The sequence below is a fragment of the Cavia porcellus genome, unplaced genomic scaffold (assembly GCF_034190915.1).
Source record: "Cavia porcellus strain 051 isolate PalLab524CR breed Dunkin Hartley unplaced genomic scaffold, mCavPor4.1 scaffold_19, whole genome shotgun sequence".
In the NCBI taxonomy this organism is placed as follows: Eukaryota; Metazoa; Chordata; class Mammalia; order Rodentia; family Caviidae; genus Cavia; species Cavia porcellus.
The window spans coordinates 69,919,440-69,933,941 of NW_026947502.1; positions in this window are offsets into that span (position 1 = coordinate 69,919,440).

The window sequence follows — 14,502 nt, forward strand, 5'->3', positions numbered from 1 at the left end:
CTAGTGAATGTAATGTTACACACCCATACAATGCGCACCACCCCGCGATGTTTTTCAGAAACCTATGCTACATTACCACTGCATGTTCCCTGACTTCCCCATGCTGACCACCCCGCGGTGCTTTTCTCCATTCTACATTGCCACTAACTGCCTATCCTAATTCAGACCTTCTGATTGACACCACCCCGTGATGTTTTTCGCACTCCTATTAGTGAATGTAATGTTACACACACATACAATGCGCACCACCCCGCGATGTTTTTCAGAAACCTATCCTACATTGCCACTGCATGTTCCCTGACCTCCCCATGCTGACCACCCCGCGGTGCTTTTCTCCATCCTGCAATGCCACTCACTGCCTATCCTAATTCAGACCCTCCGATTAATACCACCCCATGATGTTTTTCTCACTCCTACTAGTGAATGTAATGTTACACACCCATAAAATGCGCACCACCCCCGGATGTTTTTCAGAAACCTATCCTACATTGCCACTACATGTTCCCTGACCTCCCCATGCTGACCACCCCGTGGTGCTTTTCTCCATCCTACATTGCCACTCACTGCATATCCTAATTCAGACCCTCCGATTTGCACCAACCCGTGATGTTTTTCTCACTCCTACTAGTGAATGTAATGTTACACACCCATACAATGTGCACCACCCCGTGATGTTTTTCTCACTCCTACTAGTGAATGTAATGTTACACACAAATACAATGCGCACCACCCAGCGATGTTTTTCAGAAACCTATGCTACATTGCCACTGCATGTTCCCTGACCTCCCCATGCTGACCACACCTCGGTGCTATTCCCCATCCATCATTGCCACTCACTGCCTATCTTATTCAGACCCTCCGATTCACACCACGACGTTAGTTTTTCTGACTCCTACTAGTGAATGTAATGTTACAAACCCATACAATGCGCACCACCTCGCGATGTTGTTTAGAAACCTATCCTACATTGTCCCTGCATGTTCCCTGACCTACACAGGCTGACCACCCCGCGGTGCTTTTCTCCATCCTACATTGCCACTCACTGCCTATCCTATTCAGACCCTCCGATTCACACCACCCCGTGATGTTTTTCTCACTCCTACTAGTGAATGTAATGTTACACACCCATACAATGCGCACCACACCGTGATGTTTTTCAAAAACCTATCCTACATTGCCACTGCATGTTCCCTGACCTCCCCATGCTGACCACCCCGCGGTGCTTTTCTCCATCCTACATTGCCAGTCACTGCCTATCCTAATTCAGACCCTGCGATTCACACCACCCCGTGATGTTTTTCTCACTCCTACTAGTGAATGTAATGTTACACACCCATACCTTGCACACAAGCCTGCGATGTTTTTCAGAAACCTATCCTACATTGCCACTGCATGTTCCCTACCTCCCACATGCTGACGACCCCGCGGTGCTTTTCGCGATGCTACATTGCAACTCACTTCCTATCCTAATTCAGATCCTCCGATTCACACCACCCCGTGATGTTTTTCTCACTCCTACTAGTGAATGTAATGTTACACTCCCATACAATGCACACCAACCCGTGATGTTTTTCTCTCTCCTACTAGTGAATGTACTGTTACACACCCATACAATTCGTACCACCAGGCTATGTTTTTCAGAAACCTTTCCTACATTGCCACTGCATGTTCCCTGACCTCCCCATGAAGACCAACCCGCGGTGCTTTTCCCCATCCTACATTGCCACTCACTGCCGATCCTAATTCAGACCCTCCGATTCACACCACCCCTGATGTTTTTCTCACTCCTACTAGTGAATGTAATGTTACACACCCATACAATGCGCACCATCCCTGGATGTTTTTCAGAAACCTATCCTACATTGCCACTGCATGTTCCTGACCTCCCCATGCTGACCACCCCGCGGTGCTTTTCTCCATCCTACCTCGCCACTCACTTCCTATCCTAATTCAGACCCTCCGATTCACAACATCCGGTTTTTTTTTTTTCACTCCTACTAGTGAATGGAATGTTACGCACCCATACAATGCGCACCACCCCGCGATGTTTTTCAGAAACCAATCCTACATTGCCACTGCAAGTTCCCTGACCTCCCCATGCTGACCACCCCGCGGTGCGTTTCTCAATCCTACATTGCCACTCACTGCCTATCATAATTCAGACCCTCTGATTCACACCACCCCGTGATGTTTTACTCACTCCTACTAGTGAATGTAATGTTACACACCCATACATTGCGCACCACCCCGCGATGTTTTTCAGAAACCTATCCTACATTGCCACTACATGTTCCCTGACCTCCCCATGCTGACCACCCCGCGGTGCTTTTCTCCAACCTACATTGCCACTCACTGCCTATCTAATTCAGACCCTCTGATTCACACTACCCCGTTATGTTTTTCTCACTCCTACTGGTGAATGTAATATTACACACCCATACAATGCGCACCACCCCGCGATGTTTTTCAGAAACCTATCCTACGTTGCCACTGCATGTTCCCTGACCTCCCCATGCTGACCACCACGTGGTGCTTTTCTCCATCCTACATTGCCACTCACTGCCTATCCTAATTCAGACCCTACGATTCACACCACCCCGTGATGTTTTTCTCACTGCTGCTGGTGAATGTAATGTTACACACCCATACAATGCGCACCACCCCGCGATGTTTTTCAGAAACCTATCCTAAATTGCCACTGCATGTTCCCTGACCTGCCCATGCTGACGACACCGCGGTGCTTTTCTCCATGCTACATTGCCACTCACTTCCTATCCTAATTCAGATCCTCCGATTTACACCACCTCGTGATGTTTTTCTCACTCCTACTAGTGAATGTAATGTTACACACCCATACAATGCGCACCACCCCGCGATGTTTTTCAGAAACCTATGCTACATTGCCACTGCATGTTTCCTGACTTCCCCATGCTGACCACCCCGCGGTGCTTTTCTCCATTCTACATTGCCACTAACTGCCTATCCTAATTCAGACCTTCTGTTTGACACCACCCCGTGATGTTTTTCGCACTCCTACTAGTGAATGTAATGTTACACACCCATACAATGCGCACCACCGCGTGATGTTTTTCTCACTCCTACTAGTGAATGTAATGTTACAAACCCATACAATGTGCACCACCGCGTGATGTTTTTCTCACTCCTACTAGTGAATGTAATGCTACACACAAATACAATGCGCACCACCCAGCGATGTTTTTCAGAAACCTATGCTACATTGCCACTGCATGTTCCCTGACCTCCCCATGCTGACCACACCGCGGTGCTATTCCCCATCCATCATTGCCACTCACTGCCTATCTTATTCAGACCCTCCGATTCACACCACGCCGTTAGTTTTTCTGACTCCTACTAGTGAAGGTAATGTTACAAACCCATACAATGCGCACCACCTCGCGATGTTATTTAGAAACCTATCCTATATTGTCCCTGCATGTTCCCTGACCTACACAGGCTGACCACCCCGCGGTGCTTTTCTCCATCCTACATTGCCACTCACTGCCTATCCTATTCAGACCTTCCGATTCACACCACCCCGTGATGATTTTCTCACTCCTACTAGTGAATGTAATGTTACACACCCATACAATGCGCACCACACCGTGATGTTTTTCAAAAACCTATCCTACATTGCCACTGCATGTTCCCTAACCTCCCCATGCTGACGACCCGCGGTGCTTTTCTCGATGCTACATTGCCACTCACTTCCTATCCTAATTCAGATCCTCCGATTCACACCACCCCGTGATGTTTTTCTCAATCCTACTAGTGAATGTAATGTTACACTCCCATACAATGAACACCAACTCGTGATGTTTTACTCTCTCCTACTAGTGAATGTAATGTTACACACCCATACAATTCGTACCACCACGCGATGTTTTTCAGAAACCTATCCTACATTGCCACTGCATGTTCCCTGACCTCCCCATGAAGACCAACCCGCGGTGCTTTTCCCCATCCTACATTGCCACTCACTGCCGATCCTAATTGAGACCCTCCGATTCACACCACCCCTGATGTTTTTCTCACTCCTACTAGTGAATGTAATGTTACACACCCATACAATGCGCACCACCCCCGGATGTTTTTCAAAAACCTATCCTACATTGCCACTGCATGTTCCCTGACCTCCCCATGCTGACCACCCCGCGGTGCTTTTCTCCATCCTACCTCGCCACTCACTTCCTATCCTAATTCAGACCCTCCGATTCACAACATCCCGTTTTTTTTTTTTCACTCCTACTAGTGAATGGAATGTTACGCACCCATACAATGCGCACCACCCCGCGATGTTTTTCAGAAACCAATCCTACATTACCACTGCAAGTTCCCTGATCTCCCCATGCTGACCACCCCGCGGTGCCTTTTTCAATCCTACATTGCCACTCACTGCCTATCATAATTCAGACCCTCCGATTCACACCACCCCGTGATGTTTTACTCACTCCTACCAGTGAATGTAATGTTACACACCCATACAATGCGCACCACCCCGCGATGTTTTTCAGAAACCTATCCTACATTGCCACTACATGTTCCCTGACCTCCCCATGCTGACCACCCCGCGGTGCTTTTCTCCAACCTACATTGCCACTCACTGCCTATCTAATTCAGACCCTCCGATTCACACTACCCCGTTATGTTTTTCTCACTCCTACTGGTGAATGTAATGTTACACACCCATACAATGCGCACCACCCCGCGATGTTTTTCAGAAACCTATCCTACGTTGCCACTGCATGTTCCCTGACCTCCCCATGCTGACCACCACGCGATGCTTTTCTCCATCCTACATTGCCACTAACTGCCTATCCTAATTCAGACCCTACGATTCACACCACCCCGTGATGTTTTTCTCACTCCTGCTGGTGAATGTAATGTTACACACCCATACAATGCGCACCACCCCGCGATGTTTTTCAGAAACCTATCCTAAATTGCCACTGCATGTTCCCTGACCTCCCCATGCTGACGACACCGCGGTGCTTTTCTCCATGCTACATTGCCACTCACTTCCTATCCTAATTCAGATATTCCGATTTACACCACCCCGTGATGTTTTTCTCACTCCTACTAGTGAATGTAATGTTACACACCCATAAAATGCGCACCACCCCCGGATGTTTTTCAGAAACCTATCCTACATTGCCACTACATGTTCCCTGACCTCCCCATGCTGACCACCCCGTGGTGCTTTTCTCCATCCTACATTGCCACTCACTGCATATCCTAATTCAGACCCTCCGATTTGCACCAACCCGTGATGTTTTTCTCACTCCTACTAGTGAATGTAATGTTACAAACCCATACAATGTGCACCACCCCGTGATGTTTTTCTCACTCCTACTAGTGAATGTAATGTTACACACAAATACAATGCGCACCACCCAGCGATGTTTTTCAGAAACCTATGCTACATTGCCACTGCATGTTCCCTGACCTCCCCATGCTGACCACACCGCGGTGCTATTCCCCATCCATCATTGCCACTCACTGCCTATCTTATTCAGACCCTCCGATTCACACCACGCCGTTAGTTTTTCTGACTCCTACTAGTGAATGTAATGTTACAAACCCATACAATGCGCACCACCTCGCGATGTTGTTTAGAAACCTATCCTACATTGTCCCTGCATGTTCCCTGACCTACACAGGCTGACCAGCCCGCGGTGCTTTTCTCCATCCTACATTCCCACTCACTGCCTATCCTAATTCAGACCCTCCGATTCACACCACCCCGTGATGTTTTTCTCACTCCTACTAGTGAATGTAATGTTACACTCCCATACAATGCACACCAACCCGTGATGTTTTTCTCTCTCCTACTAGTGAATGTAATGTTACACACCCATACAATTCGTACCACCACGCGATGTTTTTCAGAAACCTATCCTACATTGCCACTGCATGTTCCCTGACCTCCCCATGAAGACCAACCCGCGGTGCTTTTCCCCATCCTACATTGCCACTCACTGCCGATCCTAATTCAGACCCTCCGATTCACACCACCCCTGATGTTTTTCTCACTCCTACTAGTGAATGTAATGTTACACACCCATACAATGCGCACCACCCCCGGATGTTTTTCAAAAACCTATCCTACATTGCCACTGCATGTTCCCTGACCTCCCCATGCTGACCACCCCGCGGTGCTTTTCTCCATCCTACCTCGCCACTCACTTCCTATCCTAATTCAGACCCTCCGATTCACAACATCCCGTTTTTTTTTTCACTCCTACTAGTGAATGGAATGTTACGCACCCATACAATGCGCACCACCCCGCGATGTTTTTCAGAAACCAATCCTACATTACCACTGCAAGTTCCCTGATCTCCCCATGCTGACCACCCCGCGGTGCCTTTTTCAATCCTACATTGCCACTCACTGCCTATCATAATTCAGACCCTCCGATTCACACCACCCCGTGATGTTTTACTCACTCCTACCAGTGAATGTAATGTTACACACCCATACATTGCGCACCACCCCGCGATGTTTTTCAGAAACCTATCCTACATTGCCACTACATGTTCCCTGACCTCCCCATGCTGACCACCCCGCGGTGCTTTTCTCCAACCTACATTGCCACTCACTGCCTATCTAATTCAGACCCTCCGATTCACACTACCCCGTTATGTTTTTCTCACTCCTACTGGTGAATGTAATGTTACACACCCATACAATGCGCACCACCCCGCGATGTTTTTCAGAAACCTATCCTACGTTGCCACTGCATGTTCCCTGACCTCCCCATGCTGACCACCACGCGATGCTTTTCTCCATCCTACATTGCCACTCACTGCCTATCCTAATTCAGACCCTACGATTCACACCACCCCGTGATGTTTTTCTCACTCCTGCTGGTGAATGTAATGTTACACACCCATACAATGCGCACCACCCCGCGATGTTTTTCAGAAACCTATCCTAAATTGCCACTGCATGTTCCCTGACCTCCCCATGCTGACGACACCGCGGTGCTTTTCTCCATGCTACATTGCCACTCACTTCCTATCCTAATTCAGATATTCCGATTTACACCACCCCGTGATGTTTTTCTCACTCCTACTAGTGAATGTAATGTTACACACCCATACAATGCGCACCACCCCGCGATGTTTTTCAGAAACCTATGCTACATTGCCACTGCATGTTCCCTGACTTCCCCATGCTGACCACCCCGCGGTGCTTTTCTCCATTCTACATTGCCACTAACTGCCTATCCTAATTCAGACCTTCTGTTTGACACCACCCCGTGATGTTTTTCGCACTCCTACTAGTGAATGTAATGTTACACACACATACAATGCGCACCACCACACGATGTTTTTCAGAAACCTATCCTACATTGCCACTGCATGTTCCCTGACCTCCCCATGCTGACCACCCCGCGGTGCTTTTCTCCATCCTGCAATGCCACTCACTGCCTATCCTAATTCAGACCCTCCAATTAACACCACCCCGTGATGTTTTTCTCACTGCTACTAGTGAATGTAATGTTACACACCCATAAAATGCGCACCACCCCCGGATGTTTTTCAGAAACCTATCCTACATTGCCACTACATGTTCCCTGACCTCCCCATGCTGACCACCCCGTGGTGCTTTTCTCCATCCTACATTGCCACTCACTGCATATCCTAATTCAGACCCTCCGATTTGCACCAACCCGTGATGTTTTTCTCACTCCTACTAGTGAATGTAATGTTACAAACCCATACAATGTGCACCACCCCGTGATGTTTTTCTCACTCCTACTAGTGAATGTAATGTTACACACAAATACAATGCGCACCACCCAGTGATGTTTTTCAGAAACCTATGCTACATTGCCACTGCATGTTCCCTGACCTCCCCATGCTGACCACACCGCGGTGCTATTCCCCATCCATCATTGCCACTCACTGCCTATCTTATTCAGACCCTCCGATTCACACCACGCCGTTAGTTTTTCTGACTCCTACTAGTGAATGTAATGTTACAAACCCATACAATGCGCACCACCTCGCGATGTTGTTTAGAAACCTATCCTACATTGTCCCTGCATGTTCCCTGACCTACACAGGCTGACCAGCCCGCGGTGCTTTTCTCCATCCTACATTCCCACTCACTGCCTATCCTAATTCAGACCCTCCGATTCACACCACCCCGTGATGTTTTTCTCACTCCTACTAGTGAATGTAATGTTACACTCCCATACAATGCACACCAACCCGTGATGTTTTTCTCTCTCCTACTAGTGAATGTAATGTTACACACCCATACAATTCGTACCACCACGCGATGTTTTTCAGAAACCTATCCTACATTGCCACTGCATGTTCCCTGACCTCCCCATGAAGACCAACCCGCGGTGCTTTTCCCCATCCTACATTGCCACTCACTGCCGATCCTAATTCAGACCCTACGATTCACACCACCCCTGATGTTTTTCTCACTCCTACTAGTGAATGTAATGTTACACACCCATACAATGCGCACCACCCCCGGATGTTTTTCAAAAACCTATCCTACATTGCCACTGCATGTTCCCTGACCTCCCCATGCTGACCACCCCGCGGTGCTTTTCTCCATCCTACCTCGCCACTCACTTCCTATCCTAATTCAGACCCTCCGATTCACAACATCCCGTTTTTTTTTTCACTCCTACTAGTGAATGGAATGTTACGCACCCATACAATGCGCACCACCCCGCGATGTTTTTCAGAAACCAATCCTACATTACCACTGCAAGTTCCCTGATCTCCCCATGCTGACCACCCCGCGGTGCCTTTTTCAATCCTACATTGCCACTCACTGCCTATCATAATTCAGACCCTCCGATTCACACCACCCCGTGATGTTTTACTCACTCCTACCAGTGAATGTAATGTTACACACCCATACATTGCGCACCACCCCGCGATGTTTTTCAGAAACCTATCCTACATTGCCACTACATGTTCCCTGACCTCCCCATGCTGACCACCCCGCGGTGCTTTTCTCCAACCTACATTGCCACTCACTGCCTATCTAATTCAGACCCTCCGATTCACACTACCCCGTTATGTTTTTCTCACTCCTACTGGTGAATGTAATGTTACACACCCATACAATGCGCACCACCCCGCGATGTTTTTCAGAAACCTATCCTACGTTGCCACTGCATGTTCCCTGACCTCCCCATGCTGACCACCACGCGATGCTTTTCTCCATCCTACATTGCCACTCACTGCCTATCCTAATTCAGACCCTACGATTCACACCACCCCGTGATGTTTTTCTCACTCCTGCTGGTGAATGTAATGTTACACACCCATACAATGCGCACCACCCCGCGATGTTTTTCAGAAACCTATCCTAAATTGCCACTGCATGTTCCCTGACCTCCCCATGCTGACGACACCGCGGTGCTTTTCTCCATGCTACATTGCCACTCACTTCCTATCCTAATTCAGATATTCCGATTTACACCACCCCGTGATGTTTTTCTCACTCCTACTAGTGAATGTAATGTTACACACCCATACAATGCGCACCACCCCGCGATGTTTTTCAGAAACCTATGCTACATTGCCACTGCATGTTCCCTGACTTCCCCATGCTGACCACCCCGCGGTGCTTTTCTCCATTCTACATTGCCACTAACTGCCTATCCTAATTCAGACCTTCTGTTTGACACCACCCCGTGATGTTTTTCGCACTCCTACTAGTGAATGTAATGTTACACACACATACAATGCGCACCACCACACGATGTTTTTCAGAAACCTATCCTACATTGCCACTGCATGTTCCCTGACCTCCCCATGCTGACCACCCCGCGGTGCTTTTCTCCATCCTGCAATGCCACTCACTGCCTATCCTAATTCAGACCCTCCAATTAACACCACCCCGTGATGTTTTTCTCACTGCTACTAGTGAATGTAATGTTACACACCCATAAAATGCGCACCACCCCCGGATGTTTTTCAGAAACCTATCCTACATTGCCACTACATGTTCCCTGACCTCCCCATGCTGACCACCCCGTGGTGCTTTTCTCCATCCTACATTGCCACTCACTGCATATCCTAATTCAGACCCTCCGATTTGCACCAACCCGTGATGTTTTTCTCACTCCTACTAGTGAATGTAATGTTACAAACCCATACAATGTGCACCACCCCGTGATGTTTTTCTCACTCCTACTAGTGAATGTAATGTTACACACAAATACAATGCGCACCACCCAGCGATGTTTTTCAGAAACCTATGCTACATTGCCACTGCATGTTCCCTGACCTCCCCATGCTGACCACACCGCGGTGCTATTCCCCATCCATCATTGCCACTCACTGCCTATCTTATTCAGACCCTCCGATTCACACCACGCCGTTAGTTTTTCTGACTCCTACTAGTGAATGTAATGTTACAAACCCATACAATGCGCACCACCTCGCGATGTTGTTTAGAAACCTATCCTACATTGTCCCTGCATGTTCCCTGACCTACACAGGTTGACCACCCCGCGGTGCTTTTCTCCATCCTACATTGCCACTCACTGCCTATCCTATTCAGACCCTCCGATTCACACCACCCCGTGATGTTTTTCTCACTCCTACTAGTGAATGTAATGTTACACACCCATACAATGCGCACCACACCGTGATGTTTTTCAAAAACCTATCCTACATTGCCACTGCATGTTCCCTGACCTCCCCATGCTGACGACCCCGCGGTGCTTTCCTCGATGCTACATTGCCACTCACTTCCTATCCTAATTCAGATCCTCCGATTCACACCACCCCGTGATGTTTTTCTCACTCCTACTAGTGAATGTAATGTTACACTCCCATACAATGCACACCAACCCGTGATGTTTTTCGCTCTCCTACTAGTGAATGTAATGTTACACACCCATACAATGCGCACCGCCCGCGATGTTTTTCAGAAACCTATCCTACGTTGCCACTGCATGTTCCATGACCTCCCCATGCTGACCACCCCTCGGTGCTTTTCTCCTTCCTACATTGCCACTAACTGCCTATCCTAATTCAGACCTTCTGACTGACACCACCCCGTGATGTTTTTCGCACTCCTACTAGTGAATGTAATGTTACACACACATACAATGCGCACCACCCCGCGATGTTTTTCAGAAACCTATCCTACATTGCCACTGCATGTTCCCTGCCCTCCCCATGCTGACCACCCCGCGGTGCTTTTCTCCATCCTGCAATGCCACTCACTGCCTTTCTTATTAAGACCCTCCGATTCACACCACCCCGTTAGTTTTTCTCACTCCTTCTAGTGAATGTAATGTTACACACCCATACAATGCGCACCACCCTGCGATGTTGTTAAGAAACATATCCTACATTGTCCCTGCATGTTCCCTGACCTACACATGCTGACCACCCCGCGGTGCTTTTCTCCATCCTACATTGCCACTCAATGCCTATCCTAATTCAGACACTCCGATTCACACCACCCCGTGATGTTTTTCTCACTCCTACTGGTGAATGTAATGTTCCACACACCTACAATGCGAACCACTCCACGATGATTTTCAGAAACCTATTCTACATTGCCACTGCATGTTCCCAGACCTTCCCATGCTGACCACCCCTCGGTGCTTTTCTCCATCCTACATTGCCAGTCACTGCCTATACTAATTCAGACCCTACGATTCACACCACCCCGTGATGTTTTTCTCACTGCTACTAGTGAATGTAATGTTACACTACCATACAATGCGCAACAACCCGAGATGTTTTTCAGAAACCTATTCTACATTGCCACAGCATGTTTCCTGAACTCCCCATGCTGACCACCCCGCGGTGCTTTTCTCCATCCTATATTGCCACTCACTGCCTGTCCTAATTCAGACCCTATGATTCACACCACCCCGTGATGTTTTTCTCACTCCTACTAGTGAATGTAATGTTACACACCCATACAATGCGCACCACCCCGCGATGTTTTCAGAGACCTATCCTACATTGCCACTGCATGTTTCCTGACCACCCCATGCTGACCACCCCGTGGTGCTTTTCTGCCTCCTACATTGCCACTCACTGCCTATCCTATTTCAGACCCTATGATTCACACCACCCCGTGATGTTTTTCTCACTCCTACTAGTGAATGTAATGTTACACACCCATACAATGCGCACCACCCCGTGATGTTTTTCTCACTCTTACTAGTGAATGTAATGTTACACACCCATACAATGCGAACCACCCCGCGATGTTTTTCAGAAACCTATCCTACATTGCCACTGCATGTTCCCTGAACTCCCCATGCTGACCACACGCGGTGCTTTTCTCCATCCTTCATTGCCACTCACTGCCTATCCTAATTCAGACCCTCCAATTCACACCAGCCCGTGATGTTTTTCTCACTTCTACTAGTGAATGTAATGTTGCACACCCATACAAAGTGCACCTCCCCACGATGTTTTTCAGAAACCTATCCTACATTGCCACTGCACGTTCCCTGACGTCCCCATGCTGACCAACCCACGGTGCTTTTACCCATCCTACATTGCCACTCACTGCCTATGCTAATTCAGACCCTCCGATTCACACCACCCCGTGATGTTTTTCTCACGCCTACCAGTGAATGTAATGTTACACTCCCATACAATGCGCACCAATCCGTGATGTTATTCTCACTCCTACTAGTGAATGTAATGTTACACACCCATACAATGCGCACCACCCCGCGATGTTTTTCAGAAACCTATCCTACATTGCCACTGCACGTTCCCTGACGTCCCCATGCTGACCAACCCACGGTGCTTTTACCCATCCTACATTGCCACTCACTGCCTATGCTAATTCAGACCCTCCGATTCACACCACCCCGTGATGTTTTTCTCACGCCTACCAGTGAATGTAATGTTACACTCCCATACAATGCGCACCAATCCGTGATGTTATTCTCACTCCTACTAGTGAATGTAATGTTACACACCCATACAATGCGCACCCCCCCGCGATGTTTTTCAGAAACCTATCCTACATTGCCACTGCATGTTCCCTGACCTCCCCATGCTGACCACCCCGCGGTGCTTTTCTCCATCCTACATTGCCACTCACTGACTATCCTAATTACGACGCTACGATTCACACCACCCCGTGATGTTTTTCTCACCTACTGGTGAATGTAATGTTACACACCCATACAATGCACTCCACCACGCGATGTTTTTCATAAACCTATCCTACATTGCCACTGCATGTTCCCTGACCTCCCCATGCTGACCACCCCGCGGTGCTTTTCTCCATCCTACATTGCCACTCACTGCCTATCCCAATTTAGACCCTCTGATTCACACAACCCCTTGATGTTTTTCTCACTCCTACTAGTGAATGTAATGTTACACAGCAATACAATGGGAACCACTCCCGGATGTTTTTCAGAAACCTATCCTACATTGCCACTGCATGTTCCCTGACCTCCCCATGCTGACAACCCCGCGGTGCTTTTCTCCATCCTACATTGACACTCACTGCCTATCCTAATTCAGACACTCCGATTCACACCACCACGTGCTGTTTTTATCACTCCTACTAGTGAATGTAATGTTACACACCCATACAATACGCACCACCCCAAGATGTTTTTCAGAAACCTATCCTACATTGCCACTGCATGTTCCCTGACCTCCCCATGCTGACCACCCCGCGGTGCTTTTCTCCATCCTACATTGCCACTCACTGCCTATCCTAATTCATTCCCTCCGATTCACACCACCCCGTGATGTTTTTCTCACTCCTACTAGTGAATGTATTGTTACACACCCATAAAAGGCGCACTACAACCGGATGTTTTTCAGAAACCTATCCTACATTGCCACTACATGTTCCCTGACCTCCCAATGCTGACCACCCCGTGGTGCTTTTCTCCATCCTACATTGCCACTCACTGCATATCCTAATTCAGACCATATGATTCACACAACCCCATGATGTTTTTCTCACTCCTACTAGTGAATGGAATGTTACAAACCCATACAATGCGCACCACCGCGTGATGTTTTTCTCACTCCTACTAGTGAATGTAATGTTACACACCCATACAATGCGCACCACCCAGCGATGTTTTTCATAAACCTATGCTACATTGCCACTGCATGTTCCCCGACCTACCCATGCTGACCACCCCGCTGTGCTTTTCTCCATCCTACATTGCCACTCACTGCCTATCCTATTCAGTCCCTCCGATTCACACCACCCCGTTAGTTTTTCTCACTCCTACTAGTGAATGTAATGTTACACAACCATACAATGCGCACCACCCCGCGATGTTGTTCAGAAACCTATCCTACATTGTCCCTGCATGTTCCCTGACCTACACATGCTGACCATCCCGCGGTGCTTTTCTCCATCCTACATTGCCACTCACTGCCTATCCTATTCAGACCCTCCGATTTACACCACCCCGTTATGTTTTTCTCACTCCTACTAGTGAATGTAATGTTACACACCCATACAATGCGCACCACCGC